The 16,494-nt window shown below is 38.5% G+C and overlaps 1 protein-coding gene across 1 annotated transcript in view; it reads right to left on the reverse strand.

The window, feature by feature from the left end:
* LOC122716671 (UPF0489 protein C5orf22 homolog) overlaps positions 1-16,494 on the reverse strand; it is an 813,536-nt gene that overhangs the window by 168,564 nt on the left and 628,478 nt on the right. The window lies entirely within an intron of this gene.

Here is a 16,494-nt window from a genome sequence, read left to right on the forward strand (position 1 = left end):
CAGGTGCAAGCTAACAATGTAAAAGATCTTCAGCAACAATAGAGTTTCATAGTTCTTCTTTTATCTAGTTCCCTGCATCTCTTCTCTGTAGATTATTATCTATTCAGAAAGACAATTTTCTCTGAGGAAATTGATAAATTAAGCATGTAAAATATATTCTAAGAATCAGTATAATAAACAGTTTGTTTAAAAATATAAAATGTATAAAAATATAAATTATAAATATATATAATAAATAAATAATTTTCATTTAAGCAAAAATCAATATTAATCTTGCCAGAAGCATTGTATAGTTACTCATAATCAATATTATTGTAAAAACCTAACATTTTTTCTAGATTTAACAACTCTAACATCAACTATTATTCTTCCAAAAATCTTTATTAAATACCTTTATTTAAATTTTAATTACAATATAATTGAGACCTATCTATAATTAAAAACTAATACTATTATTTTTGTTTTGTCTTTTTCCAAACGCTTAAAAAAAATACATCTATACAAATATAAGCAATAATTTATATTAGATTATCATATATATCGAATCCAACAATACATTTCTCGTATCAAATTTTCTTTTCTCCACACGGAATTCCTTCCGTATTATGTTTTCGACACCCGTTACGTGAAAAGGGTATTCACATGCTGTGGACGGTATCCACCTGCTAGTTCCAAACCAGTAACCCTATTCCTTCGGTATCTGGAATCTAGAAGCCTCTCTAGACGGGCGAACACTCTCCAATTTCGGGGGCCCGACCCCTAGAAGAAGAAGGGGCCCCCATAAAACGAATTCGTTGCATTCTCAGCCCGGCCTACGTGGTCCACCACGTAGAACGCTAAGCCTCTTAAATCTCGAGCCACGTCTGTCTATCCAGCTCCTTTCATCTGCCTACCAAAAGATCTTCCCCGAGATTTCGTTGTTCCCTACTCCTCCTATCTTTCACTTTACCCCCGGGATCACTAAAAGTGCATGGAATAAAGAATACTGACACGAGAAAACGTAAGTCAGCCGATTAGTATGCAGGTTTTTTTGAGGTGTAGAAAACGTTTCTCCACATTGAAAGCTTTCCCTTATTTGAGAAAATTTTTTATTATCTTTTGTATTTTTATTTTTTTGTTAGATTATATGTGTTAATTATTAAAATGTGTATTTGTAAACGTCGATTATTTCAATTAATTGAGAGATTTGTAAATGAAATAATTATAATTTCAAATATGAATGATTTTTGTACATGTATATAATAAGAGAAATGGATAAAATGGAAAATATAAATTTATTGTTTTTAGATAGAAAAAAAAAATAACAAGATATATTTCCCCGAATCTACAATCGAGAAACAAAATTTAGTAAAATTAAATAAATCTTCAACAATAAAATAGTAAAATAGTAAAAGTATTCTCTGGAAAAATAAAATTTGGATTCCTGGTCTCAAAAAAAAAAAAAAAAAAATTAAGAAGCATCGTGTGCACGATAATAAGAATCGTTTTCCGGCCCTTTCTTCCGCCACTGAGAAATCGTCGATCGTCCTCGAAACACCGCTGTTAACCGGACTTTTACGATTCGAACCGCTTCGCCTAAGCTAAAGGCTGGAAAAGGCGCAACAAACACGGGTAAACGAGCGAAACAGGGAAGGGAGAACGAAGGAGACATTTCCGTGGCGTTGTTTGTATGCTGTTCGCGATATCGGGCTCGTACACGGTAACGACTCCTTCGCGTTTCCGGTACGCGTGCCCCGCCATCTTCGTCCCACTTTGGCTAAAAAAACAACTGAACACGATACCTTAATCCATTAATGCCCATTTTAAATCTTGAATTGAGAACATCTTGTGGAAAACATTGTAAATAAGGTAAAATTATTGATAAAAGTTTTACCTGATCAATGATATTGTAGTATCAATTATTATTCTTTTTTTGTATAATAGTATAACAATATCAAAAGATGATGATTCCTGATACCTTCAACGTTGCTTTGGAAAATAATGTAAGTGCCAAGTTAAGCTTATGAGTTAAATACTTTGATTGAAAGTTTCTTATATAGGAAAAACTTAAAAAAAGTTTTCTTTAAAAAAAGTTTTCTTAAAACAGTTCAATTCTTTAAACTGTTGATAAATTTCTATTTATATATAGTTAATAATAATATTAAATGACTTAATATATTTATTTTTTGTTTTTGCCTTTGTTTTTTTCTTTATTGAAGACGATGTAATAATATAATGATATTCTTTTTTTTCTTCCCGTTTATTCAACAATTATTTTTATAATTGTGCTATATGAAACCTGACGCAACGTTAATAAGTTGTAAATTTATTCGAGATTCGTTTACTCGTATTCTTAACACGCGAATGTCAAGAGTATTTTACTTGTTCTTCGCGGAGGAAGCTGATTCCTGATTTCTTTTTTTTTTTTTCTTTTTTTAAATTAAATAACGATTATGAGAATTTTATGTTAGGAATATAAACGGAATTGAAACTGATGGTATTGGTTTATTACTTTTGAATTTGGTGAGTAAATATTCATTTCGTGAAAAATATTGCGAATTAGAGGTATACTTTATATAGTTTTTATAGAGAATGATTGATATATTTTATATAATAATTGAATTATTTAATAGAAACACTGGTAGAGATTTAATAAATATGACTTGAACAATGATACGTCAAATGGAAAATCTAAATAAGTAAAAATTAGAATTTAATAAAAATTAAAACCAGTCTGTTTACTATTACTTATTATTCACATTTGTCTGTCACTTTTTATTAGTTGCATAAATTCTATAGTATTTGAAAATCATGTAAAAAAAATTCCACTTGTAGTACAAAAATATTTTCCATCTAATTTCAACCACTCGCATAATCAAATCTACGATAATTGTCTAGTTAATTTAAAATCACTAGACATTCCCTTTTAATTGCATTCCGCCAACGAGGCTCTCGTCGATCGATGCATAATAAAAGATCTATCAAGTACATAGACCTCTTGATCTTTCCTTTTAAAAAAAAAAAGAAAAAACAAGACAGACAGAGAGAGAGAGAGAGAGAGAGAGAAGAGAGAAATGTTCGTAATGGTAATAATCCATTCTTGATGTAATCTAAGCATACTTGGAAAGAGATGATAATTAAATATCGACAAAACCAAAGTGGACACGTGGCAATCGTCAAAAGATTCGACTCGTATCGGAAAAATCAAAATGGCCTCCGTGACAGGCAGATGGCATTCGCTGTTGGTTGAACAAAGAGGAGAGAAATTTACGAATTAATTTTTGAAAAGGAAATTTCGTAATTCGTTTTAAAAATGTTTGATGTAATTTAATATCTCACAATGGATGAAATATATAGAACGAAAATGGGTGATTTAATTAAGATAATTTCGATGAAGGATCACGAGTGTTTCCTTCTCTTTTATAAGAATTAATTAGATTTGAAATATAAAAAAAAAACAAGTGAAGTTTAATTAATCGTGATAAACGGTAGACAGTAGAGAGTTGTTGACCATGGACAAGCTCACGGACATTTAGATATTGATATTAATTCATATGGCGCGTTATGAGAAATTATTTAAAAAATGCAATTGAAGCAACATTCTAACAGATCGTTTACGTTATCTCTGGTTAGTTGTTATTAATTAGTTAAGTGTCTTTGTTGATTAAATTTATACTAATGTATTGTGTGCAAGTTTAATTTTTTATTTAAATCATGTGTCGACCGTATAATCAGACTCTTTATACGTACTAGTATGTCGATCTTTTTAGCATATTAATTCTTTTTACTTATTGCACAATATATTAATTTATTTTCTTATGCGAATATTAATATATTTTTTTTATTCGTCGAATAGAAAATTGAATACAATTTGATAATAAAATTCTAATGGAATGATATAATACTTTGATATAACAGTTCGATTAAAATTTCTTATCTAAATGAAATTATTATAATATCTATTTCAATGGTATGCTACTTAAGATTTATTTACAACAATGTCTCAGTTTATTTCCGTACAATGTTAATTATCATAGAAAACACATGCACACTGTGTGAAAACTGCTCGAACATTTTTTCAACTTCCGTTTATTTTCGCACAGCACGAAAACAAAGCTTTCACCTTTTTCTTTCATTTCGTTTTTAGCGAAAGCCGGTGCTCTATTACCTCGGCAGGGCTTTCACGTAGCCAATAAATCGTGGTATTTTTTTCCCCAAGAATTCCTGGCATCATTTGCATCGGCTGACAGTCATTCTCCGCATGCTAGATGTTTTGCTAAATCATTTACCGAAGTTAAAACACGCGTGTTCGAATATTCTCACAAACGAATGAAAAGGATGTATGTCGGGGGATCAAAGAGATTGATATGCGAGAAGGAAATTTCTATGTCTGGAATCGTATAAAACCAAGGATAAAAAGTAATGGAATTAAACGATATCCTGCCGATAAAATAAAATTCCAAAAGAATCGTAATTCGTGAATAGTTCCAAGACTATAATACTTTCCAAAGTTTATTAACGAATATCGTTCATCAAAAATAGTGAAGGAACTGCTTGTTCTCAATTTTTTTTAATTTCTTCGTAAAATACAATCGTTATGAGTGAACATTTAATAAATCAAACTTTAACCAAAATAAAAGAGAATGTAATACTGACGACAAGATTCCAGACAAGATTCCACGTACATTTCTACGAATCCATTTCTACGAAAAAGAAAAAAAGAAGAAATAGAACAACGATACGTAACAATGGTATTTTTATCGACGAAACGGATGAAACGAAAAATACATTTCGAACGATATCCATCGAAAACGATCGAGCGTGTATCGATTCTGATCCACATCAGAACCGTGGCGACCGCGTACCGCTCCCAACCACTTCACCCCTTTTTCTCTCTTTAATTCCCATTTCGAGTCTCCTCCATCGACGATATTCCACGGTAAACAATATCGATTCCGTTATTTACCCAACAATTCAGAATCATTCTCTTCGGTATCAAGCTACGAAAGAGGAGAGGAACAGAGAGGGAAAAAAGGAGAGGGGAGGGAGGGGAAAAAAGGTAAAAAAGAAGTGGAAAAGAGAGAGAGAGAGAGAGAGAGAGAGAGAGAGAGAGAGAGAGAGAGAGAGAGAAAAGAAAAAAAAAAACGAAGGAAAAGTATACCAGACGCGGAGGACGAAAAAAGAGAGGCAGATATTTACACAGCCGTGACTTGAAATACCCTGAAGCCTTTCGTATACGCTATTTAACGCTATCGAGTTCCCTCTCCCCTCCCTTCCCAAGCCCCTCCCTCCCTCCTCTCTAGCAGCTTCTCTATCTGTCGGCCTAGAATGCACCGGCGTTACCTCTTACACCGCGGCTAGAAGCCGGCTCCTCCGTCGTGTTTCTCTACCTATACTGGGTATAGGTACCTCTGTGGATAAGTTTTCAAGGGGCCGTTTGGCCCCCATAATAAGTCCCTACACCAACTTTTCGTGACCGAAAAGAGAAAAAAAAGGGGGGGAAAAAGAAAAAGAAAAAAAAAAAAGAAATGGAAGAGGGACGCGAGCACGCATGGGAGAGGGGAGGGGGAGAGGGGAGGAGGAAGATAGGCCGGGGATCCTCTCCTACTCCGAGGCGAGTAGGTGTGCCGTGTGCGCGCGTAGAAAAAAGCACGAGGCGACCACGTATAGCCACGGGGTGCAGGTCAGTTTCGTGTCAGCTGCGTTACGATGTTGGTGCATACACACCACGCGTCATCCTCCTCCGCGTGGATGCCTACACCTCTTCCGGTCTCTTGTTTCCCCGTGCGTGGACGCGCGGGTTCGGCACGTTGGAGGAGTTGGAATTTGGAAAGGTAGGAAAGGACATTCTTTTTCTCTCTCTCTCTCTCTCTCTCTCTCTCTCTCTCTCTCTCTCTTTCTCTCTTTTTCTTCTCTTCTCCTTTTCTCGACGAAGAGGGGGGAAAGTTGTTGGCATCGGTGGTTGAGGTATTTCCAAATTCGGATACGATTGAAAATTTGTATTTGGATGAACGAGAGGTGAAGGATTTTTTTTAAATTTGCAACTGTGTTAATCGGGGTTTTGAATCGTGATTGGTTGTCGTTTGTTCGTGAAAGATTAATCTTTCGAGTATCTCTCTCTCTCTCTCTCTCTCTCTGGAGTACGTTTTTAAAGTTAATTTTTGTTTATTCTCTCCGATCATTAGTAAGTCTCTTTTATCGAATGAATGAAAATCGATAATTATTAATATCTTATTATCGTACAAATATATTAATTGGATACAAATTTTATTATGCGTTTTAAATAATATACTAACAATCTTAATATTACAACTATTAGAATATTAGATGTATAATTATAAATAAATTTATAAATAACAGATATTTCTACGTTTTTAATAATTGTGCCAAAAGTGAAGAATCTAAAAATGATCATTTTTAATAATTATGACAATTCTAATACGCAAATATGTATATATATATTTACACGTATAAATACGATCGATAATTTCGAAAGAATCCAAATTAAATGAAAACAGCAAAACAAATAACGAAAAGAAAAAAAAAAAGAAGAAGAAGAAGAAGAAGAAGAAGAAGAAAGGAAGAAGGAGAAGAGGAGAAAATCCTCGGTTGGAAATAATTTACAAACGTTTCGCGTGCGTGGTTGATAGGTGAACGATAAGGATCAGCCGGGAGGCATTATTATTCAACGGCTCTCAGTGTGTATTATCCTTATAAAAGTAGCTAGGAAACGTTAATGGTTGATCCTCGGATATATTGGCCGCGAGATGAACAGATACACCAGTGTATTCTCACACAGTGGATACAATTAAAGTCTCTGTTAGAGCGTGGCCGTTACACGTTTCTTAGCGGAGTTGCTCACATTATCCCTCTTTCTGATGTAATTTGTGTGGTAATCATCGCTATTATTAACCAATAACCAGTGTAATTAGGCAGGATGGTTGGCTGTGCTCGGATGGCAAGAGACAAATGGACGCCCGTTACGTCGCTTTATGCTCCCTCCGTGCCACGGCAACACGTGACGAATGGCGTACATATATTCATTATCGTCGTTCCTCGTCAAAAGGCCGCGATAGCCTTTTCGCGAACAGGATTTCGATGGATAAACAGACTTTTTTTTTTCTTCTTTTCTTTTCCTTCTCTCTCTCTCTCATTCTCTCTCTCTCTCTCTCTCTCGCTCTCTCTCTCTCTCTCGCTCTCTCTCTCTCTCGCTCTCTCTCATTCTCTCGCTCTCTCTCGAGGCGAGTTTAATCGATAAGAATTTCAATTCGACTCGTTTCCGAGTCTGGGACTCGGGAAGATTTATCTTCTGACGGGCGGTATCCATGTGCGATCACGATCGCACGCGAAAATTGTCAGATATGGAAATTGATTTCGATTAGAATAAAACGTTTTATGTTTCTCGTACGTCTAACATTTATATTACAGCAGTTTCTTTAGGATAGGAACGATTTGAATAAGAAAGGATAATTGATTTGACGCGTTAAACATCTTGGCTCGTTTTGAAACGAGAATATATTTGATGCGAGATCCCTACTTATAAATTAACAAATTCAAACGTACGCAAATTAAAATGTACGAGAATACGAAATATTGAGAATTGAGTTAAAAAGAAAGTATTTATCGTAATATAATATTCATAGAGATAATACTTTTACATCGATGTTATTTCCTAAGTTTCATTTCTCTAAATCATTTCTCATTTTTACAAATAAATTATATATATATATAATTTTTACGAATGATTACATTGACTTTCATATATCACAAAAATATCGAGTATGTACGCCCGACTTCACAATTTCGATTTTACCCGCGAAACCTCCGAGAGCACTCCGACTGCTTCTCCGAAATTACCCCATAAACGGGATCGTTAGAAGCACAATAGGTCCGAGAGCAAACTACTGGTTCGACTTCTCGACCAGTTGAACGTCGAGAGGCAGGTCCCTCTCGCCAGGTAGACCCCTCGAGGGTCCAGGTATCTGGAAAACACAACGTTCCTGAACACACACACCGTGCAACCGAACCGTGGAAACTTTGTGGAGACTTTGTTGAACCTGGCGATACAGGTGCGCGAGGAAAAAAGCACTCGAAATCCCGTAATCCGAGAGAATACCATTCCGTCTCTCTCCTTTCTTCTTTTTTTTTTTTCCACCTTCCTGAGCGGCCACAAAAAATGCCGCGAGGCGTGACCGATCCTTTCAGCAGGTTGATTTTTCGAATTAAGGGCTGATTAGGGATACAGCCCTTGTAAAAAAAAAAAAAAAGAAGCTAGCGATCTGGTCTGGGAACAATGGGATCATGCGTTCACGACTTGTAACTTTTCACTCGAAATTTTTGTATTGTATCTTTCCCTGAATTAATATCTTTCTTTCTTTTTTCTTTTTTTTTTTTTTGAGATGAGATAAAAATATCATTAAAATTCTGCGTATATAGATATTGTTGTCGAGGAGTAATAGAAAAGATAATTTTTACTTGAAGATATAAATAATTTCGAAATACGATTTTCCTTTATTTTTCTTTCGCGAATGAATTTTTATTCGATCGATTCTTTCGTGAAAAATTTTAGTATGCGGAATCGTACAAATTTGACGAATATTAAAATCGTGTCAATTATATTTTACAGTTGTCATTATAAAAAGTGTCGTAAAGTATTTCCGCGGCTATATTACTTGACAGTTTACATTTCGCGATTAACCTCTTTGCAGCAGATGCAACGATCGAGGGAGGGAGAAAAAAAAGAAAACCTATGTCATAACTTTGTTACAAGAGATAGCCGGGAAATAATCATGCCTTGGATTATTTATCGCTTCGAGGGGCTGTAAACAATATTCCGGTTGTTTAATAATAAACGATGTACACGAAAGCGGATACGTAGCGTCCTCCTACGCGGAACACACGTGCACGCAACATTACGTGTAATTAGGAAAATTAATCATAATCTTAATTAATCTTAATCAGAATCGAGTATAAACTATTTCGTTGCACTCTTTTAATTACATTGTCTCTTGAGAAAAATATTTTTCTAATTTTCTTTCATTTTTATTGATATATTTAACTTTGGATTTCCAAAAAAAAATTAATCCTTCATACTTTAAGAAGTGTTAATCACGCCAAACAAATTACAATTTTCAGAAGACTTATCCTATATTAAGAAAAAACTTTTAGCTTCTCAGTTTTTCTTATTATTAATCAACAACCAAGAAAAAAAAAACTTCAACAACGAAGAAAAAATTAATCCAAATCAAAAGACGTGTCAGCACAAAGATAAAGATAATTTCGATCAAAACTCAAAAACTCTTTTGTTCTATCCTTTCATCCCTGCTTTTTAACCAATTCTCATTTAAGATTTCCGCCAAATCTCAATCTTCGAGAGATCGAAGAAATTAATCCGCGTTAAGAGGGAAGAAAGGAAGGATGACTCGGCGGATGAAACGAAGCGATCGTTTCGATTTCGACTTTTAGCCGAGGGTGACGCAGCGAGTGTCGGTTGGTCAGCGTCGTTTCGTTTAAACGAAATCAATTAAGGCCGGCGACAGGGCTGGCGGCGTAATCCGTCGGTTGTTACACAGCCGATTCCACGCGACGTCGGCCACGGCGGGGTGTCCACTGTCCAATAGGCTCGCAGGTATTGCGAAACGCCGTGGGCATCCAATCATGTCGGCGGATCGTACCTTTAAGCCCGTCATTACGTCGAATTAGTCTTCCGGGCTTTCGTGGACCCGGCTACCCGTAATCCGTGGCCGCGTGTTGCGTCGAATGGCAACGTCATCGTTCGATATTATTATATGCCGTGTTCGGGGACGCGTTTAAAATCTGTCAGACGATGAAACACGGCGATTTTGATTAAACGCATTGATTCCGCGCCGTGTTTCGACCGTGTTGTTTGCGGATGGAATGGATTGCGATTGATGTTTGACAAACTGTTCGAGGTATAGAGGTTATATTCCTTTTGATCGATTTCATCGACGGTGATTTTCTGTGATTAATAATTTAATAATTTTATTGTGGTATTTTGTTACGATAATTTAAAAAATATCGCGGTGTTGATTGAAGAAAGTTGAGTTTTGTGGAAAGAATCATCCTCTTTCAGTTTAAATCACAATTTTCGTGTACGCATGATTTTTAAAAAGTGGATTTTTTAATAATGTCTTTTCTTTTTTTAAATTTCGTAGAACATAGAAAAGAATGTTAACATTTTGAAATAAAAGGGATTTTAACTTTTAAATAATAAACTAAATTGTAAAGCAATTGCATGAATGATTTGCATGAAATCTAATCTTGATCAATTGAATACAAAAACATCTTATTGATGAATACGTTATTTCCTTTTATCTATTCACATTGCTTATTTAATATGCAATGACACATGTTCTCGATTAAATCCTTGTTTCTCGCTTTGTCAACGCTTCTCTGTAAATGTTGCAAGAACGAAAGAGACGATCCACTCCTAGATCGCCTACGTTGCGAGCATAATTACAATTCAAGAACGTCAGCAGGGCAGAGCAAGCAAACGCGCAACGAGCAGTTCTCTGAAACGGTAAATTGCTACTAATTTCACGCTCGAAAACGAGGAGTGTTTGCAAAAAAAAAAGAAAAAGACACCTCGTTACGTGGTAACCGAGCAGACTGACGAATGCACCAGTTGATCAAGATGCGAATACCTCTAAATCTCTTCAGCCATATATATTTCCGATCTTTATTGAATCAACATCAGGAAATATGTATTACAAATTTATTTTATTCGATCATTAATATAATAATCTATAAAAATTTGCCTTATGTATTTCATTGAAAAGAAAAGTTTATTACAAAAATATTATTGCAACTGAGTCTTCTAAAAATTGATTAACTCCATCTCGATTTTTCATTATCTGATCTAGTATAAAATGTCGCTTATACATTATAAACATCTGCTAAAAAAAAAAAAAAAAAAAAATAACGCAATAACATTAAATTATTTCTTTCTTTCTTCTACAAAAAAACTACAAATTCTTCTAATCGAAATTTCACTCGAACGAAAAGAAAAGAAAAGAAAAAAAAAAAAGAAAAAGTCGAAAAATCCTGCGACATGCAAGATGAATCGTCAATTCCCACGTTTCAAAGGGAGCACGCGCAAGAAAATGCTGACTCGAGACTCGTGTGTCACTCGACCGACTCCTTTGTCGGCCGATTCGTTAATCGTGGCGCGGTAACATTCCTCCTGACTAACCGGAAACGCGTCGCCCTGGCCCCTTTTCCCTTTTTCTTCCAACGGAGACAAAAAGAAAGAAAGAAAGAAAGAAAGAAAGAGAAAAAAAAGGAAAGGAGAGATAACTGGTAATAGCCGGCTTGGTCCCACACGCATAATTATCGCCGACAAACCAACAGATCCTTATCGAGTCCAGCGTCATAATTATCACCGTGCCGGTGGTCGCTTACGCGTTACACGGCCACGCACATACCGCGCATTGTTTCGCTCGAATTCCGAGCGGCACCGACAGATGCGCGTAACTCGTGAAGCGGGCCCTAGAGTAAGAGGGAGAGTGGGCTGGAGAGTTGGAGCAGCTATCGTTGCACGCTGTCACGCGATCGAAATCGATACCACGGACAAAAATCGCGCGCGGCATTTCGGTCCAGAGAGATAAATGGCGACGGCCGCGCGGTCTGACCATAATCGTCTTAATCTACTTGACGCGCTCGCTCAACGCATGACTGCTTGAATTTCTTTCGACTTTTTTTTATCGCTTTTCCCCTCTTTCCTTTCTTTCTTTCTTTTTCTTTTTTTTTTTTTTTTTTTTTTTGGTGTAAATAGTTTCGCGCTATCGATACGTGATTGCGAATCATTGCCACTGCATTCCGATAGATCGATAAGACCGATGGGAATAGGGAAATGTGATTGACTAAATGGAATGGGGAATTAGTTGGGAATTAATCGAGAGTCGGGAATATTGGGTGTACAAGTGATTGGTTGATGAACTGCTTGTTGATAAATTTGATGGTCTGATGTTTGTTGGATACGAACACATAATTTTTCGAAATATCTTTGACAAGATAAAATGGAAAAATGATCTGATGGAAAATTTGAAGATTAACGTCGAAAATGAGTGGAATATGACGTATAGTTATATTAGAAATTTATTTTTATTGGAGCAAGAATCGTGAAAACTTTAGATTGTGAAGAGTTAATAATTAACATGAACTGGTAACGAATACGTGTTTAAAAATTTTTGTACAAGTAATTTTTAAGTATTTTTTTTATCATAAAAGACAATTTTCGTTGTTCAAAACACTTGCTATTTTCTATTACGTAGACATCGCTTTGATGTAAATTTATTTTATGTGATGAAAGCGAATTGTTTTTGCGGGGTTGTACGAATCGGTGACAATTATACCCATGTGCGCCATCAGGGATCTCGTTTGCACTAAATTACGAGTTAATCGGTTGAAAATTTTGTGAAATAGACGCCTGCTTTATCGACCTCATGGGAAAGTAGGGACTTTGTATCGACGTAGCAAAGCAACCCCTTCAGAAGATTGTTCCAATAATATATATTATATTTTCATTTTTTTGGCATTCCATATATTTTTAAAAAATCGACATTTCGTATTAAAACTTAAGGTATCAATAAAAAATATTGTTTTTATACTAATTATGCATTGTAAGAGAGTTGAAAGTTACGATTATCAATAAAATCAAGCAGTGAGTATCGAAATTTCTTCACTAGAAACTATATTTTATCTTAATCGTCATTATAAAATTGTTTCTTGAATCTACATTATTTTTACATCAGTTGAATACGTTTAAAATGCTAGGGATAAATTTCATTCTGACAAATTCGCCAATAGATGTCGCCAAGGTTCAGTCTAGTAACTTTATAGGACACGATCGATAAGTGAAACGGAAAAGTTTACTTCCTTATCGATGTAAGATACAGTAAATAACCTTGAAAACATTCCCTCAAATATTTTCAATATTATTATGCACAATACATCTAATTCTCGTGTTAAATTGAATGCCAATTAAATCAAACTAAACCTTAAATTAACAAAATAATAACATCTCCTCTATCGATTACATTCTGAAAATTTATTCCCCTATTAAATATTTCAAAGTTATACGCGTATAACTCTTCTCGTTATCAATCTCCATTTCTGAATCTGTACCACCAATATCTTAATGATACAACAAAGAAGAACGCACAAAAATGTATCGTGCAAAGCGAATAGAATTCCCCGAAACAACCCCCAGTACGGAAAAATATCCGCCGCTAGATGTCAGCAGAATGTCCTGACAGCGCTAACTAGTGGGAATCGCGGTGACTGTTTCTCCCGCCTATCGGGGCGAGCCTCGAGGGGAGAGAGAGAAAGAGAGAGAGCCATATTCCCCGGAAAATCTGCACCGTTGGAAAAGCGCTGATGGGGAACCCGTCGAAAGTAGGCGGAGCATTGGCCGTGCAGCGTGTTTGCACCGCGGAAGAAGTGGGAAAAAGGCCGAGTGGCTCGCGCCTGCTCAGCTTTTTTCCTCTCTGTCGCCCTGTCTCGCTCTCGCTCCCGTCTAGGCGGAGTTTAAAAAAAGATTTCGCGCGTCGTGAGGGGGGAGGTGGAGCCACGGACGCGCGGAATTCCGGAATTTCACGAGTCCCCACGGCGGGGGAGGAAGACTGGAGACGGCGACGGCGGCCCTCGAGAAGGGATGAAGGGGAAAAGCGCATATATCGAGTCGGTGCGAGTTTCGCGCGATGGCAGGCGCGAGTGAGAGAGAGAGAGAGAGAGAGAGAGAGAGAGAGAGAGAGAGAGAGAGAGAGAGAGGGTAACGCGCAGGGAAAGTGGCGAAGGGGAAACTCGCCTGCTCCGGGCAGACCGATCGAGCTCGACAACAGCCAGTTCAACGCGTGCCAACCCTCTTTCGAGATACTGTCTTCTGTCGTGACGAGTAAACTGCCGCGTCGGTTTATCCTTGTTTTCCCATTCGTCGACTCGAATTCCTCATTCGTGACGCGGAATTCGAAAGGGACGAGTTTTTTCTATCGCGATAAATAAAAGTGTGTTTAGAATATAATATTAATAATAATAATACTAATACTAATACTAATAATAATAATAATAATAGTAATAACAACAACGTGACGTTTACAGTGATCAGTGGAGTTGCCAAGTTTGATATGGTATATAGGCAGTTTGATGAGAACGTGATTATCGTGGTCAGCTAGGACGGGGAGACTGTGTAGAGAGGAGGAAGAGTTCATACGCGGTGGATGGCTCATTGAGCTCAAGATCGTTCAAAAGTTGCTTGGTTCGTATAATTATATCTGTCATGTACCTTCAAAGTGCTGTGGAAGGATATACGTTTAGGGAGAATGAACTTTTACGGGGTAGTGGTAGCGGCGCGATTAGGTTTATTTGGAACGCATATAGCCGGAATCACGTGGCCGAGTGACGGGAGTAATGGTCGACTAACGACTCGCGATCTTTTGAAGTTTAGATTCGATGGTGAACGTTCGGCTGTGAATGTTCATCGAGTACACCATCACGTATCTTTGACGTGGGCTTCTATTTCCGTTCGTCTTGTAACCGCGTGGTTAGGCCCGTCTTCCACTGTCCCCTTAAATTTACGACGGTGCGGGGCGGAGAGACACGTACGCAACACGCACACCCGGAAAAGGGCGTACTTAGTCAAGGCGGCAACGACTTTTAAAGGGAATAGAACGAATTGCACCACCGATCAGGAACGTCCCGACGAAACGATTACGAGTGTGTAAATATGTTTCCACTCCCTTCGAAGCCAGTTTACTTTCTCGTCAGAGCGAAACTAACGACGCGCCGTTATCGTCGTACAGTTGAAAGTGGTCGTGTGTACCTTGGCAGCGAGAAGTGATAACCGCGTTGTTAGCTGCGAAATAAGCCCCGTGACAAACACACGCGGCCTCAACGATAGCGTGATATAATAACGATAAGAAACGTTTCTCCAAAAAAGATCAACGAGTTTCACTCTACGCGGTATATACGATAGTTTCCACGATAACCTTGATAAACTGACCCTACGAGTCGGCCACCAGATAAGGAGAGAACCAACGTTTCGATATCTTCAAACACATCAATTCCGAACTCCACTTCATCCAGTTCTCTCCGCGTTCTTCATTTTATCGAAATTTTCCCACTAGCAAAGTGAACGAACGCTCCTTTCGAAAGCCCAACTATAATAAATCTCTCTTAGAATCTGAAAATCGGAATCCGATCAATCGAACGTACGAACGATCCAACACGTCTAACAACAATCTTCCGATATTACATATATCGTTTATACACATACGATCTCTTCTTCAAGGAAAAAAAGAAAAAAAAAAAAGAAAAGGAAAAAAAAATATCACACCGCTTTTCCTCGCGTCACCAGCATAATATAATCGCAGCGTGGAGAGCGCGTGACGCGTGCTGGCTACATCGCCAAGTCCTTCTGCCCCCCACCACCGCGCGGTATTTCTCGCGCACGTCCCCCCTCCACCGACGATATTTCACCACCCCTACCAGGAACTCCGGTACGCGGACAGCGGCGACAAGGACGCGGCGATCGGCGTACGCACGAGGCCGAGTGTAACGGAGCACGTGGGCCGCCGGTGGGGGTGGAGGAGGAGCGATAAGACTGGAGGGGAAGCGTGGCGGAGGCACGGCGAGAGGGGAAGTCACCACTCCCCTTCCACCAACCAGCGGAGCGCGTTCTCTCCCACGTAACGGCGCTAACCGACGGGACCTTTGTTGCCCGCCACGCTCGAACGAGTGTCCCGCTCGAGAGTTTGGACGCTGGTGCCGCCCAGCGGTGATCGCGGGAACTTTCGCCTCTCGGTGGTGGGGGCGAGGCGCCAGTTGGTGGGGGAACCGCGGCGCGGTGGTGGGGGTAGAGCGTAGAGGGACGAATGGTGGGGATGAATGCAGAGAACGGAGCGAGTACGAGGACGGGGGCATGCTGCTCTCAGGACGCGCAGAACGTCAGAGTGGGTCGAAAAGGACGGGTGTATCTCTCGTTCTCGCTCTCTCTTTCCCTCTTTCTCTCTCTCTCTCTCTCTTTTTCTCTCTCTTTCTCTCTCTTTCTCTCTCTCTCTCTCTGTCTCTCCGGCTGTCTTTCTTTCTTCGTTTCTTTCGATCATTCGTCCCTCTCGCTCGCTCCTCGTGGAGAGGCAGAGAAAGAGAGGCCCGATGGCGGGGTGAGAGCCGGCTTACTACGCGGCGAAACGCTACCACGGCGTTCAGTCGTCAGCGATCAGACCGCCGGGCAGTGTGAACCTTCCTGGGCAGTCTCTTCATCTAACCACTCTTCCTCTGCTGTCGTCCCTTCACGGACACGAAGCAGTGATCGGCATCTGGGAAAAGTTGGAGTACAGTTTCCGAGATGGATTTGCTTCGATCGTGCCTGATGATCCCCTGATAGATCATCACGGTCTCGATTGAGAACAAGCTTCCAAGGAGTAGAGGAACGAGGAAGAAGAATTCACGAGAGAGAGAGAGAGAGAGAGAGAGAGAGAGAGAGAGAGAGAGAGAGAG

This window comes from Apis laboriosa, unplaced genomic scaffold (assembly GCF_014066325.1).
Source record: "Apis laboriosa isolate Shangri-la unplaced genomic scaffold, ASM1406632v1 scaffold47_cov149, whole genome shotgun sequence".
NCBI lineage: Eukaryota > Metazoa > Arthropoda > Insecta > Hymenoptera > Apidae > Apis > Apis laboriosa.